The sequence below is a fragment of the Oncorhynchus gorbuscha genome, unplaced genomic scaffold, assembly GCF_021184085.1.
Source record: "Oncorhynchus gorbuscha isolate QuinsamMale2020 ecotype Even-year unplaced genomic scaffold, OgorEven_v1.0 Un_scaffold_929, whole genome shotgun sequence".
Classification (NCBI taxonomy): Eukaryota; Metazoa; Chordata; class Actinopteri; order Salmoniformes; family Salmonidae; genus Oncorhynchus; species Oncorhynchus gorbuscha.
In genome coordinates this window covers 110,001-125,673 of record NW_025745884.1, presented here as the reverse complement: position 1 = coordinate 125,673, position 15,673 = coordinate 110,001, and the positions used below count along the sequence as shown (strand labels likewise).

Below are 15,673 nucleotides of genomic sequence, written 5' to 3'. Positions count from 1 at the left end.
GGACCCAGTCACTAGGGGACTGTAGAACCCTCCGGTCTGAGTCCCACACTCCCATGAATGGACCCAGTCACCAGGGGACTGTAGAACCCTCCCTGACACTCCCATGAAGGGACCCAGTCACTAGGGGGGACTCCAGTCTGAGTCCCACACTCCCATGAAGGGACCCAGTCACTAGGGGACCCAGTCACTAGGGATCCTGTCACTAGGGGATCCTGTCACTAGGGGATCCTGTCACTAGGGGATCCAGTCACTAGGGGATCCAGTCACTAGGGGATCCAGTCACTAGGGATCCGGTCACGAGGGGTTTGAGTCACTAGGGGATCCAGTTACTAGGGTACTCAGTCACTAGGGGACCCAGTCACGAGGGGATCCGGTCACGAGAGGTTTGAGTCACTAGGGGATCCTGTCACTAGGGATCCAGTCACTAGGGGATCGTGTCACTAGGGGACCCAGTCACTAGGGGGACTGGGGGAATAGCAGGGACTGGTGAGGTGATGTGGGTCGAGATGTCCCCTGCTGAGGGGGAGGAGCTTTGTTATGTCCCCTGCTGTGGGGGGAGGAGATTTCGTTATGTCTCCTGCTGAGGGGGGAGGAGCTTTCGTTATGTCCCCAGCTGAGGGGGGAGCTTTCATTATGTCCCCTGCTGAGGGGAGGAGCTTTCGTTATGTCCCCTGCTGAGAGGGGTAGGAGCTTTCGTTATGTCCACTGCTGAGGGGAGGAGCTTTCGTTATGTCCCCTGCTGAGGGGGGGAGGAGCTTTCGTTATGTCCCCTGCTGAGGGGGGGAGGAGCTTTCGTTATGTCCCCTGCTGAGGGAAGGAGCTTTCATTATGTCCCCTGCTGAGGGGAGGAGCTTTCATTATGTCCCCTTCTGAGGGGAGGAGCTGTTAAGTCCCCTGCTGAGGGAAGGAGCTTTCATTATGTCCCCTGCTGAGGGGAGGAGCTTTCATTATGTCCCCTGCTGAGGGGAGGAGCTTTCATTATGTCCCCTGCTGAGGGGAGGAGCTTTCGTTATGTTCCCTGCTGAGGGGAGGAGCTTTCATTATGTCTCCTGCTGAGGGGAGGAGCTTTCGTTATGTCCCCTGCTGAGGGGAGGAGCTTTCATTATTTCTCCTGCTAATAGTAGGGGATTGTTGGTCAAATCAAGTTCAGTTCACAGGGACCCCAAGCGTACCAGCCCTGTGTGTGTACTAGACTCTCAGTGGATTGCTCCCACCCAGACCCGGCCCAGTCTGGTTCATCACAGCTCCCTTATTGTGCCTGTGTTGTGGAATGTCTGTGCTGAGTGGGTTTAAACCCAGCCAGACCCGGTCCAGTCTGGTTCATCACAACTCCCTTATTGTGCCTGTGTTGTGGAATGTCTGTGCTGAGTGGGTTTAAACCCAGCCAGACCCGGTCCAGTCTGGTTCATCACAGCTCCCTTATTGTGCCTGTGTTGTGGAATGTCTGTGCTGAGTGGGTTTAAACCCAGCCAGACCCGGTCCAGTCTGGTTCATCACAGCTCCCTTATTGTGCCTGTGTTGTGGAATGTCTGTGCTGAGTGGGTTTAAACCCAGCCAGACCAGGGATAGTCTGGTCCATCACAGATCAACTGAAACATGATGCCTGTGTTGTGAACAAATTGTCTGTCAATGTGTGGGTTGAACACGTACTGCATGCCAGAAGCAAGATGTCCAGTATTTTCATGAATGTTCCGTTAGGTTTGCCTGTGTTGTGGAATGTCTGTCCGTGGTTAAACCCAGCCAGAGTCAGGGATAGTCTGACCCGGTCCACACAGGATCAACTGAAACATGATGCTTCTGTTGGAACAAATTGTCCAGGTCAATGGACTGGAACACAGAATGATAGAAGCAAGATGACCACATTTTCATGAATGTTCTCAGTTGGTTTAAGCATTGCGCATGTATCAAGGGTAGTGGGTTCTCCTTTCACAGTGTTTCATCGTAGAATTTACACATAACTCTTCACTTTGGGAAACGTATAAAGGAACAATGGACTGGAACAGAAAGACCAAGCAAGCAGATTATTTTTCTTTGACAGACTGAACTGCCACTACCCACAATACACCTCTCCTCTCCACTGTCCCACCCCACCATAGCAGCTTCAGCAGACAGACTGAACTGTGGGTACTAGCCACTACCCACAATACACCTCTCCTCTCCACTGTCCCACCCCACCATAGCAGCTTCAGCAGACAGACTGAACTGTGGGTACGAGCCACTACCCACAATACACCTCTCCTCTCCACTGTCCCACCACAGCAGCTTTCAGCAGACTGAACTGTGGGACTAGACTGAACTGATATTACAGGAGCGTCAACATTTCCTTCAGTCCGTTTTTCCTCTAAACGGAGGGACGACAACCCTCATCCTGACAGGTTCAGGGGTTCAACAAGAGGTCTCTGATCTCCATAGAGAGAGGGAAGAACAACAGCATGGTAATAGGCATGAAGTATGCCTTGTTATTGTATTAATATGTATGAAGTATGCCTTGTTATTGTATGGTAATAGGAATGAAGTATGCCTTGTTATTGTATGGTAATAGGTATGAAGTAGGCCTTGTTATTGTATGGTAATAATGAAGTATGCCTTGTTATTGTATGGTAATAGGCATGAAGTATGCCTTGTTATTGTATGGTAATAGGCATGAAGTATGCCTTGTTATATGGTAATAGGTATGAAGTATGCCTTGTTATTGTATGAAGTATGTAGGCCTTGTTATTGTATGGTAATAGGCATGAAGTATGAAGTATGCCTTGTTATTGTATGGTAATAGGTATGAACTATGCCTTGTTATTGTATGGTAATAGGCATGAAGTATGCCCTGTTATTTTAATAATAACAAGGCATGAAGTATGCCTTGTTATTGTATGGTAATAGGTATGAAGTATGCCTTGTTATTGTATGGTAATAGGTATGAAGTATGCCTTGTTATTGTATGGTAATAGGTATGAAGTATGCATTGTTATTGTATGGTAATAGGCATTAATGAAGTACGCCTTGTTGTATGGTAATAGGCATGAACTATGCCTATTTGTTTTCACATTTGTCTGTTAGTTGCCAAGTGGTTCTATCAATCTAGGACATAGAGATGACTTAACCCTCATAGCCTGGTTCCTCTCTAGGTTTCTTCCTAGGTTTTAGCCTTTATAAGGAGATTTTAATAGCCACCGCACTTCTACACCTGCATTGCATGCTGGTTTGGGGTTTTAGGCTGGGTTTCTGTACAGCACTTTGAGATATCAGCTGGTGTAAGAAGGACTATATAAATAAATTTTATTTGATTTGACTTAACTCCAAATTGTGAGACTCCATTAGACTTAATACTGTATTGTGAGGTTGTGAGACTCCATTAGACTTAATACTGTACTGTGATGTTGTGAGACTCCATTAGACTTAATACTGTACCGTGATGTTGTGAGACTCCATTAGATTTAATACTGTACTGTGAGGTTGTGAGACTCCATTAGACTTAATATCATACCGAGAGGTTGTGAGACTCCATTAGACTTAATACCGTACTGTGAGGTTGTGAGACTCCATTAGACTTAATACCGTACTGTGAGGTTGTGAGACTCCATTAGACTTAATACTGTACTGTGAGGTTGTGAGAATCCATTAGACTTAATACTGTACTGTGATGTTGTGAGACTCCATTAGACTTAATATCATACCGAAAGGTTGTGAGACTCCATTAGACTTAATACCGTACTGTGAGGTTGTGAGACTCCATTAGACTTAATACTGTACTGTGAGGTTGTGAGACTCCATTAGACTTGATACCGTACTGTGAGGTTGTGAGACTCCATTAGACTTAATACCGTACTGTGAGGTTGTGAGACTCCATTAGACTTAATACCGTACTGTGAGGTTGTGAGACTCCATTAGACTTAATACCGTACTGTGAGGTTGTGAGACTCCATTAGACTTAATACCGTACTGTGAGGTTGTGAGAATCCATTAGACTTAATACCGTACCGTGAGGTTGTGAGAATCCATTAGACTTAATACTGTACTGTGATGTTGTGAGACTCCATTAGACTTAATATCATACCGAAAGGTTGTGAGACTCCATTAGACTTAATACCGTACTGTGAGGTTGTGAGACTCCATTAGACTTAATACCGTACTGTGAGGTTGTGAGACTCCATTAGACTTAATACCGTACTGTGAGGTTGTGAGACTCCATTAGACTTAATACCGTACCGTGAGGTTGTGAGAATCCATTAGACTTAATACCGTACCGTGAGGTTGTGAGAATCCATTAGACTTAATACTGTACTGTGATGTTGTGAGACTCCATTAGACTTAATATCATACCGAAAGGTTGTGAGACTCCATTAGACTTAATACTGTACTGTGAGGTTGTGAGACTCCATTAGACTTAATACTGTACTGTGAGGTTGTGAGACTCCATTAGACTTAATACCGTACTGTGAGGTTGTGAGACTCCATTAGACTTAATACTGTACTGTGAGGTTGTGAGACTCCATTAGACTTAATACTGTACTGTAACGTGATGTGAGACTCCATTAGACTTAATACCGTACTGTAACGTGATGTGAGACTCCATTAGACTTAATACTGTACTGTAACGTGATGTGAGACTCCATTAGACTTAATACCGTACTGTAACGTGATGTGAGACTCCATTAGACTTAATACCATACCGTGAGGTTGTGAGACTCCATTAGACTTAATACCGTACCGTGAGGTTGTGAGACTCCATTAGACTTAATACCGTACTGTGAGGTTGTGAGACTCCATTAGACTTAATACTGTACTGTGAGGTTGTGAGACTCCATTAGACTTAATACCGTACCGTGAGGTTGTGAGACTCCATTAGACCAAATACCATACCGTGAGGTTGTGAGACTCCATTAGACTTAATACCGTACTGTGAGGTTGTGAGACTCCATTAGACTTAATACCATACCGTGATGTTGTGAGACTCCATTAGACTTAATACTGTACTGTGAGGTTGTGAGACTCCATTAGACTTAATACCGTACTGTGAGGTTGTGAGACTCCATTAGACTTAATACCGTACCGTGAGGTTGTGAGACTCCATTAGACTTAATACCGTGAGGTTGTGAGACTCCATTAGTGACCGTGTTGTGAGACTCCATTAGACTTAATACCGTACCGTGAGGTTGTGAGACTCCATTAGACTTAATAATACCGTACCGTGATGTTGTGAGACTCCATTAGACTTAATACCGTACCGTGAGGTTGTGAGACTCCATTAGACTTAATACCGTACCGTGAGGTTGTGAGACTCCATTAGACTTAATACCGTACCGTGAGGTTGTGAGACTCCATTAGACTTAATACCGTACCGTGAGGTTGTGAGACTCCATTAGACTTAATACCGTACCGTGAGGTTGTGAGACTCCATTAGACTTAATACCGTACCGTGAGGTTGTGAGACTCCATTAGACTCCATTAGACTTAATACCGTACCGTGAGGTTGTGAGACTCCATTAGACTTAATACCGTACTGTGAGGTTGTGAGACTCCATTAGACTCCATTAGACTTAATACCGTACTGTGATGTTGTGAGACTCCATTAGACTTAATACCGTACCGTGAGGTTGTGAGACTCCATTAGACTTAATACCCTACCGTGAGGTTGTGAGACTCCATTAGACTCCATTAGACTTAATACCGTACCGTGATGTTGTGAGACTCCATTAGACTTAATACCGTACCGTGATGTTGTGAGACTCCATTAGACTTAATACCGTACCGTGATGTTGTGAGACTCCATTAGACTTAATACCGTACTGTGAGGTTGTGAGACTCCATTAGACTCCATTAGACTTAATACCGTACCGTGATGTTGTGAGACTCCATTAGACTTAATACCGTACCGTGAGGTTGTGAGACTCCATTAGACTTAATACCGTACCGTGAGGTTGTGAGACTCCATTAGACTCCATTAGACTTAATACCGTACCGTGAGGTTGTGAGACTCCATTAGACTCCATTAGACTTAATACCGTACCGTGAGGTTGTGAGACTCCATTAGACTTAATACCGTACCGTGAGGTTGTGAGACTCCATTAGACTTAATACCGTACCGTGAGGTTGTGAGACTCCATTAGACTTAATACCATACCGTGAGGTTGTGAGACTCCATGAGACTCCATTAGACTTAATACCGTACCGTGAGGTTGTGAGACTCCATGAGACTCCATTAGACTTAATACCGTACCGTGATGTTGTGAGACTCCATTAGACTTAATACCGTACCGTGAGGTTGTGAGAGCCGGTGACCGCGCTGCCATCTTTCAGGTAGTGTGTTTCTGTGTAGTGACTGGCAAACAGACCACTAGAAATAAGACACAAAAAGAGCAAGAGTTAAAAGAAGGGAATCTCAAAGAGCACAGATCATCGTGAGGGACACATTTAGAGAGAGGCCTGGGAGGAGTGAGAGGAGAGCAGGCAGGGAGGGGAGAGAGAGGAGAGAGGGCAGAGAGAGGGCTGGGAGGGGTGGAGAGAGGGATGGGAGGGGAGAGAGGAGAGAGGGCTGGGAGGGGAGAGAGGGCTGGGAGGGAGGAGAGAGGGATGGGAGGGAGGAGAGAGGGTTGGGACGGGAGAGAGAGGAGAGAGGGCTGGGGGGGGAGAGAGGGCTGGGAGGGAGGAGAGAGGGATGGGAGGGAGGAGAGAGGGTTGGGACGGGGAGAGAGAGGAGAGAGGGCTGGGAGGGGAGAGAGGGCTGGGAGGGAGGAGAGAGGGATGGGAGGGAGGAGAGAGGGTTGGGACGGGAGAGAGAGGAGAGAGGGCTGGGAGGGGAGAGAGGGCTGGGAGGGAGGAGAGAGGGATGGGAGGGAGGGAGGAGAGAGGGATGGGAGGGGAGCGAGAGAGAGGAGAGAGGGCTGGGAGGGGAGAGAGGGCTGGGAGGGCGAGAGAGGGAGGGGAGGGGAGGGGAGAGAGAGGAGAGAGGGCTGAGAGGGAGGAGAGGGCTGGGAGGGAGGAGAGAGGGATGGGAGGGGAGAGAGAGGAGAGAGGGCTGAGAGGGAGGACAGAGCTGAGAGGGGGAGGAGAGGGGAGAGAGGGCTGGGAGGTGAGAGAGAGGGAGGGAGGGACCAGCAGCAGGGGTAGATCCTGGAACTACTATGAGCTCACAAAACACTGGGAACCCTGATGAGTTGATTATTACAGCGTGTGTGTGTGTGTGTGTGTGTGTGTGTGTGTGTGTGTGTGTGTGTGTGTGTGTGTGTGTGTGTGTGTGTGTGTGTGTGTGTGTGTGTGTGTGTGTGTGTGTGTGTGTGTGCGTGCGTGTGTGTGTGTGTGTGTGGGGGGGTGTGTGTGTGCGTGCGTGCGTGCGTGTGCTTGTGTTTGTGTGTGTGTGTGTGTGTGGGGGGGGGTGTGCGTGCGTGTGTGTGTGTGTGTGGTGGGTGGGGGGGGTGTGTGTGCGTGTGCTTGTGTTTGTGTGTGTGTGTGTGTGTGTGTGTGTGACCTCAGGACAGCCAGATGAGGAACACCCATCACAGACAGCTTGAGAGTCTTCCTGACCTCACTGCTAGGACTGTTAGAGTAGATCCTGGAGTCTGGCCCTTGTCGGGAACATGATGTTTCCTGGACCCTGCTTTCATAACCCACAAAACAAACCACAGAACTGGCAGTGATCCCCCCCGGATCAAAGCCAGGCTGGAAAGAGCAGAAAAAAGTCCAATCGAATCAAATGAAGTTGTTTTAATTAGTTTCAACGCTCTGACTCAGAAACAGAAACTCAACGTCAATGGACTATAAGAATAACAAGGTATCAATAAATTGTAATGATTATGGAAAACCATCACCCAACCATTCACACAGACAAACACCAGCTCCCCTGACCCAGTGGGTCACCTGTTCATCTATAGGAAGGAGGGCAAACAGACTCCGTCTATGAGAACACAAGCAGAGGAAGCAGATCGATGGCACTCAGACTGCGGACGGTGATTTGAGTTTTTAATCCATTTGAAACACGAAGCGATGATGCATGTTTTCAAAGACCGAATGCACACACACACACACGCACGCACGCACGCACGCACGCACGCACGCACGCACACACACACACACACACACACACACACACACACACACACACACTAGTTAACATTGAACTGGTTAACATAGAACTAGTTAACATGTCCCTGGCAGATAGCAGATATAGACAGTGCTGACAGGAGACTGGGGACAATCAGGAATCACATGGGGATCTCAAACTGAGTCATGACCTTAGAACCTTCTGGATATGGAGATCTCAAACTGAGTCATGACTTTGAACTGGTTAACATGGAACTCAAACTTAGACATGTCCCTGATTTGCAGATAGCAGATATAGACAGTGCTTGACATGGAGATCTCAAACTGACAATCAGGAACCTTCTTCACATGGAGATCTCAAACTGAGTCATGACTTTAGAACCTTCTTCTCATGGAGATCTCAAACTGAGTCATGACTTTAGAACCTTCTGGATATGGAGATCTCAAACTGAGTCATGACTTTAGAACCTTCTTCACATGGAGATCTCAAACTGAGTCATGACTTTAGAACCTTCTTCTCATGGAGATCTCAAACTGAGTCATGACTTTAGAACCTTCTGGATATGGAGATCTCAAACTGAGTCATGACTTTAGAACCTTCTTCACATGGAGATCTCAAACTGAGTCATGACTTTAGAACCTTCTGGATATGGAGATCTCAAACTGAGTCATGACTTTAGAACCTTCTGGATATGGAGATCTCAAACTGAGTCATGACTTTAGAACCTTCTGGATATGATTTGGACGAGCGATAAAAAATTGTCCCCAGAAACAGAAATTTGTTTCAACTGAAAATAATCCAACATTGTTCGACATTGCCAGACGCTAGTCCGTGGCCACAGCACACTGCCTGTCTGCAGTAATGACAGGATTTATTGTAAGCCTTATCTAAACGAAATACATTCTCATAATCAACGCCATGAGACATCCTTTTTCAGCAATATAAATGTTATGGATTTTTCTACATTGGAGGCAGAATGCCTCAACATCACGCCAGTTGACTTACACCGTATCTGACACAGTGGATTTTCCTGAACTCTTCAGAACTCAGAGGGGTCCTTTAGAACCTTTCCGACATTAAAAAATGTTTCTAAAAGGAAGACATAGAATCCTAAAAGGTTCTATGTAGATAATAAGGTTCTACCTCGATAAAGAGTTCTATGTAGATAATACAGTTCTACCTCTATAAAGAGTTCTATGTAGATAATTAGGTTCTACCTCTATAAAGGGTTCTGCATAGATAATAAGGTTCTACCTCTATAAAGGGTTCTGCACAGATAATACGGTTCTATCTCTATAAAGGGTTCTGCATAGATAATATGGTTCTACCTCTATAAAGGGTTCTATGTAGATAATAAGGTTCTACCTCTATAAAGGTTTCTATGTAGATAATAAGGTTCTACCTCTATAAAGGGTTCTATGTAGATAATATGGTTCTACCTCTATAAAGGGTTCTGTGTAGATAATAAGGTTCTACCTCTATAAAGAGTTCTATGTAGATAATAAGGTTATACCTCTATAAAGGGTTCTATGTAGATAATAAGGTTCTACCTCTATAAAGAGTTATATGTAGATAATAAGGATCTACCTCTATAAAGGGTTCTATGTAGATAATATGGTTCTACCTCTATAAAGGGTTCTGTGTAGATAATACGGTTCTACCTCTATAAAGAATTCCATGTAGATAATAAGGTTCTACCTCTATGAAGGGTTCTGTGTAGATAATACGGTTCTACCTCTATAAAGGGTTCTATGTGGATAATACGGTTCTACCTCTATAAAGGGTTCCATGTAGATCATACGGTTCTACCTCTATAAAGGGTTCTATGTAGATAATACGTTTCTACCTCTATAAAGGGTTCTATGTAGATAATACGGTTCTACCTCTATGAAGGGTTCTATGTGGATAATACGGCTCGACCTCTAAAAAGGGTTCTATGTAGATAATATGGTTCTACCTTTATGAAGGGTTCTATGTAGATAATAAGGTTCTACCTCTATAAAGGGTTCTATGTAGATAATACGGTTCTACCTCTATAAAGGGTTCTATGTGGATAATACGGTTCTACCTCTATAAAGGGTTCCATGTAGATCATACGGTTCTACCTCTATGAAGGGTTCTGTGTAGATAATACGGTTCTACCTCTATAAAGGGTTCTATGTGGATAATACGGTTCTACCTCTATAAAGAGTTCTATGTAGATCATACGGTTCTACCTCTATAAAGGGTTCTATGTAGATAATATTTTTCTACCTCTATAAAGGGTTCTATGTGGATAACACGGTTCTACCTCTATAAATAGTTCTATGTAGATAATACGGTTCTACCTCTATAAAGGGTTCTATGTAGATAATATTTTTCTACCTCTATAAAGGGTTCTATGTGGATAACACGGTTCTACCTCTATAAAGGGTTCTTATTCAGGGACAAAGGCCTGGAGAATCCTTTTCCCTAAAAGCATACCTGATGCAATCTCTTTTTATCACAAAAAGTTATGGATTTTTTACGTCACCATATAGCATTCAAGTTTTCAGAAGTCTAAATATCTAATATTCTCTCCTGTTACTAGTTTTCAGAACTCTAAATATCTAATATTCTCTCCTGTTACTAGTTTTCAGAACTCTAAATATCTAATATTCTCTCCTGTTACTAGTTTTCAGAACTCTAAATATCTAATATTCTCTCCTGTTACTAGTTTTCAGAACTCTAAATATCTAATATTCTCTCCTGTTACTAGTTTTCAGAACTCTAAATATCTAATATTCTCTCCTGTTACTAGTTTTCAGAACTCTAAATATCTAATATTCTCTCCTGTTACTAGTTTTCAGAACTCTAAATATCTAATATTCTCTCCTGTTACTAGTTTTCAGAACTCTAAATATCTAATATTCTCTCCTGTTACTAGTTTTCAGAACTCTAAATATCTAATATTCTCTCCTGTTACTAGTTTTCAGAACTCTAAATATCTAATATTCTCTCCTGTTACTAGTTTTCAGAACTCTAAATATCTAATATTCTCTCCTGTTACTAGTTTTCAGAACTCTAAATATCTAATATTCTCTCCTGTTACTAGTTTTCAGAACTCTAAATATCTAATATTCTCTCCTGTTACTAGTTTTCAGAACTCTAAATATCTAATATTCTCTCCTGTTACTAGTTTTCAGATGTCACGCCTTGGTCATTGTATCTTGTGTTTTGTTAATTGTTTTAATTGTATTGGGGTTTGTATTAATTGGGAGTGTGCATTATTAGGGGTGTGTCTAGTTAGGCTTGGCTGCCTGAGGCGATTCCTAATTGGAGTCAGCTGATTCTCGTTGTCTCGGATTGGGAACCGTATTTAGGCAGCCTGAGTGCGCGTTGTATTTCGTGGGTGATTGTACCTGTCTCTGTGTTAGTCACCAGATAGGCTGTAATTAGTTTCACTCGTTTGTTGTTTTCGTATTTTCAGTTATTTTCATGTACCGCTATTTTCTTCATTAAAAGTCATGAGTAACCTACACGCTGCATTTCGGTCTGACTCTCTTCAAACAACAGACAAAGTTCAATACAGAATCACCCACCATTCACAGACCGAGCAGCGTGTGAACTGGCAGGACCTAAAGGAGGACGTTATGGACAACAGAAGCAAGGAGTATACTACGTGGGAGGAAATCGACAGGTGGGCGGCCGACCCAGAGCGAGTGCAGGAGCCCGCCTGGGATTCCCTACAGCAATGCGAAGAGGGCTATACACGGATGGAATCGAAAAGGAAAGCACGGCTATACAGAGCGAAAACCGTAGGTAACGGGGGTAAGCGCAGAGAGAGAGAGTGGCAGAGTCAGGAGTCAGACCTGAGCCTACTCTCCCTGTTAATTGTGAGGAGCAGCAATATGAGGACTTCTGGTCTTGGGAGATGATATTAGACGGAAAAGGACCCTGGGCGCAGCCGGGAGAATATCGCCGTCCCAAGGAGGAAATAGAAGTAGCTAAAGCGGAGAGGCGTGAGTATGAGGAGGCAGCACTGCGACGCAGTTGGAAACCGGAAAGTCACCCCAAAAAATTTATTGGGGGGGGCTAAAAGGGAGAATAGTTATGCCAGGTAGGAAACCTGTGCATACTCCCTGTGCTCACCGTTGGGCTAGAGAGACCGGGCAGGCACCGTGTTATGCTATGGAGCGCACGGTGTTTCCAGTGCGGGTGCAGAGCCAGCTGCGACTCATACCAGCCCTTCCTATTGGCCGGGCTAGAGTGGGCATCGAGCCAGGTAAGCTTGGGCAGGCTCGGTGCTCAAGAGCTCCAGTGCGCCTGCACGGTCCGGTCTATCCAGAGCCACCTCTACACACCAGTCCTCCGGTAGCAGCTCCCCGCACCAGGCTTCCTGTGCGTGTCCTCGCGCCAGTACCACCAGTTCCAGCACCACGCACCAGGCCTCCAGTGCGCCTCGCCTGTTTAGCGCAGCCAGAGCTGTTCTCCTCTCCTGCGCTGTTGGAGTCTCCCGCCTGTTCAGCACAGCCAGTGCTTTTCTCCCCTCCTGTGCTATCGGAGTCTCCAGCCTGTTTAGCGCAGCCAGAGCCTTTCTCCTCTCCTGTGCTGCCGGAGTCTCCTGTCTGTCCAGCGCCACCAGTGCTACCAGTCGGCCCAGCGCGTCCAGTCTGCCAGGATCCACCAGAAGTGCCAGTCTGCCAGGATCCGCCAGAAGTGCCAGTCTGCCAAGATCTTCTAGATCGGCCAGACAACCTGAATCATCCAGGTCCACCAGCCAGCCAGGATTTACCGGAGCCTACTACCTGCCTGAGCTTCCTCTCAGTACTGAGCTTCCTTTCAGTACTAGGCTTCCTCTCTGTACTGGGCTTCCTCTCAGTACCGGGCTTCCCCTCAGTACTGGGCTGCTTCGGTCCCGGGCTGCCCCTCTGTCCCGGGCTGCCCCTCTGTCCTGAGATGCCCCTCTGTCCTGAGATGCCCTGCTGTCCTGAGCTGCCCTGCTGTCCTGAGATGCCCCTCTGTCCCGAGCTGCCCCTCTGTCCCGAGCTGCCCCTCTGTCCCGAGCTGCCCCTCTGTCCCGAGCTGCCCCTCGGTCCCGAGCTGCCCCTCGGTCCCGAGCTGCCCCTCGGTCCCGAGCTGCCCCTCAGTTATGTGGGGATCAGGGTGAGGACTATTAGGCCATGGTCGGTGGAGAAGGTGGATTATCCTAGGACGCGAAGGGGAGGAACTAGGACATTTATGGAGTGGGGTCCACGTCCCGAGCCAGAACCGCCACCATGGACAGACGCCCACCCGGACCCTCCCTATGCTCTTGAGGTGCGTCCCGGAGTCCGCATCTTAGGGGGGGGTTCTGTCACGCCTTGGTCATTGTATCTTGTGTTTTGTTAATTGTTTGGGTAGGCCAGGGTGTGACATGGGTTTATATGTTGTATTTCGTATTGGGGTTTGTATTAATTGGGAGTGTGTATTATAAGGGGTGTGTCTAGTTAGGCTTGGCTGCCTGAGGCGATTCCTAATTGGAGTCAGCTGATTCTCGTTGTCTCGGATTGGGAACCGTATTTAGGCAGCCTGAGTGCGCGTTGTAATTCGTGGGTGATTGTACCTGTCTCTGTGTTAGTCACCAGATAGGCTGTAATTAGTTTCACTCGTTTGTTGTTTACGTATTTTCAGTTATTTTCATGTACCGCTATTTTCTTCATTAAAAGTCATGAGTAACCTACACGCTGCATTTCGGTCTGACTCTCTTCAAACAACAGACGAAGTTCAATACATCAGAACTCTAAATATCTAATATTCTCTCCTGTTACTAGTTTTCAGAACTCTAAATATCTAATATTCTCTCCTGTTACTAATTTTCAGAACTCTGAACTTGATGTGCAATGCTTTTTTACAGCCCATGAATTATAAAAATGCTTCCCACGTCAAACATTTAACACGTCAATATGGATGAACGTAAGTATCTAAGGTCTTTTATATGGTAATTACGCAGTGCTACAGACGTCATGTTCCTCTGGCAGTAACGTACCCAAGCGCTCTCCTATAATCATGACTCGGAGAGAGAATGACCTACACAGACAGCCACAGTCTCCAGGAAGGTACATCCAGCCTCAGTCTCCAGGAAGGTACATCCAGCCACAGTCTCCAGGAAGGTACATCCAGCCACAGTCTCCAGGAAGGTACATCCAGCCACAGTCTCCAGGAAGGTACATCCAGCCTCTGCTCTACGGGGATACATCCAGCCACAGTCTCCAGGAAGGTACATCCAGTCTCTGCTCTACAGGGATACATCCAGCCTCTGCTCTACGGGGATACATCCAGCCTCTGCTCTACGGGGATACATCCAGCCTCTGCTCTACGGGGATACATCCAGCCTCTGCTCTATGGGGATACATCCAGCCTCTGCTCTACGGGGATACATCCAGCCACAGTCTCCAGGAAGGTACATCCAGCCTCTGCTCTACGGGGATACATCCAGCCTCTGCTCTACGGGGATACATCCAGCCTCTGCTCTACGGGGATACATCCAGCCTCTGCTCTACGGGGATACATCCAGCCTCTGCTCTACGGGGATACATCCAGCCTCTGCTCTACGGGGATACATCCAGCCTCTGCTCTACGGGGATACATCCAGCCTCTGCTCTACGGGGATACATCTAGCCTCTGCTCTACGGGGATACATCTAGCCTCTGCTCTACGGGGATACATCTAGCCTCTGCTCTACGGGGATACATCAAACCCCTGCTGTACCTTTGATCAGGTAGTGTAGGTGTCAGTGGGATGTCATGTTGATATCATGTTGATATCATGTTGATATCAGGAAGTATAGGAGTCAGTGGATATCATGTTGATATCAGGTAGTATAGGAGTCAGTGGGATATCATGTTGATATCATGTTGATATCAGGTAGCGTAGGAGTCATTGGGATATCATGTTGATATAATGTTGATATCATGTTGATATCATGTTGATATCAGGTAGTGTAGGAGTCAGTGGGATATCATGTTGATATCATGTTGATATCATGTTGATATCATGTTGATCAGGTAGTGTAGGAGTCAGTGGGATATCATGTTGATATCAGGTAGTGTAGGAGTCAGTGGGATATCATGTTGATATCAGGTAGTGTAGGAGTCAGTGGGATATCATGTTGATATCATGTTGATATCAGGTAGTGTAGGAGTCATTGGGATATCATGTTGATATCAGGTAGTGTAGGAGTCAGTGGGATATCATGTTGATGTCATGTTGATATCAGGTAGTATAGGAGTCAGTGAGATATCATGTTGATATCAGGTAGTGTAGGAGTCAGTGGGATATCATGTTGATGTCATGTTGATATCAGGTAGTATAGGAGTCAGTGGGATATCATGTTGATATCATGTTGATATCAGGTAGTGTAGGAGTCATTGGGATATCATGTTGATATCAGGTAGTGTAGGAGTCAGTGGGATATCATGTTGATATCAGGTAGTGTAGGAGTCAGTGGGATATCATGTTGATATCAGGTAGTGTAGGAGTCAGTGGGATATCATGTTGATATCATGTTGATATCATGTTGATATCATGTTGATATCAGGTAGTGTAGGAGTCAGTGGGATATCATGTTGATATCAGGTAGTGTAGGAGTCAGTGGGATATCATGTTGATATCATGTTGATATCAGGTAGTGTAGGAGTC

The 15,673-nt window shown here is 45.8% G+C and overlaps 1 pseudogene; it reads right to left on the bottom strand.

Moving 5' to 3' along the window:
* Window positions 1-15,673, bottom strand: part of LOC124020830 — a 173,298-nt pseudogene that overhangs the window by 120,085 nt on the left and 37,540 nt on the right.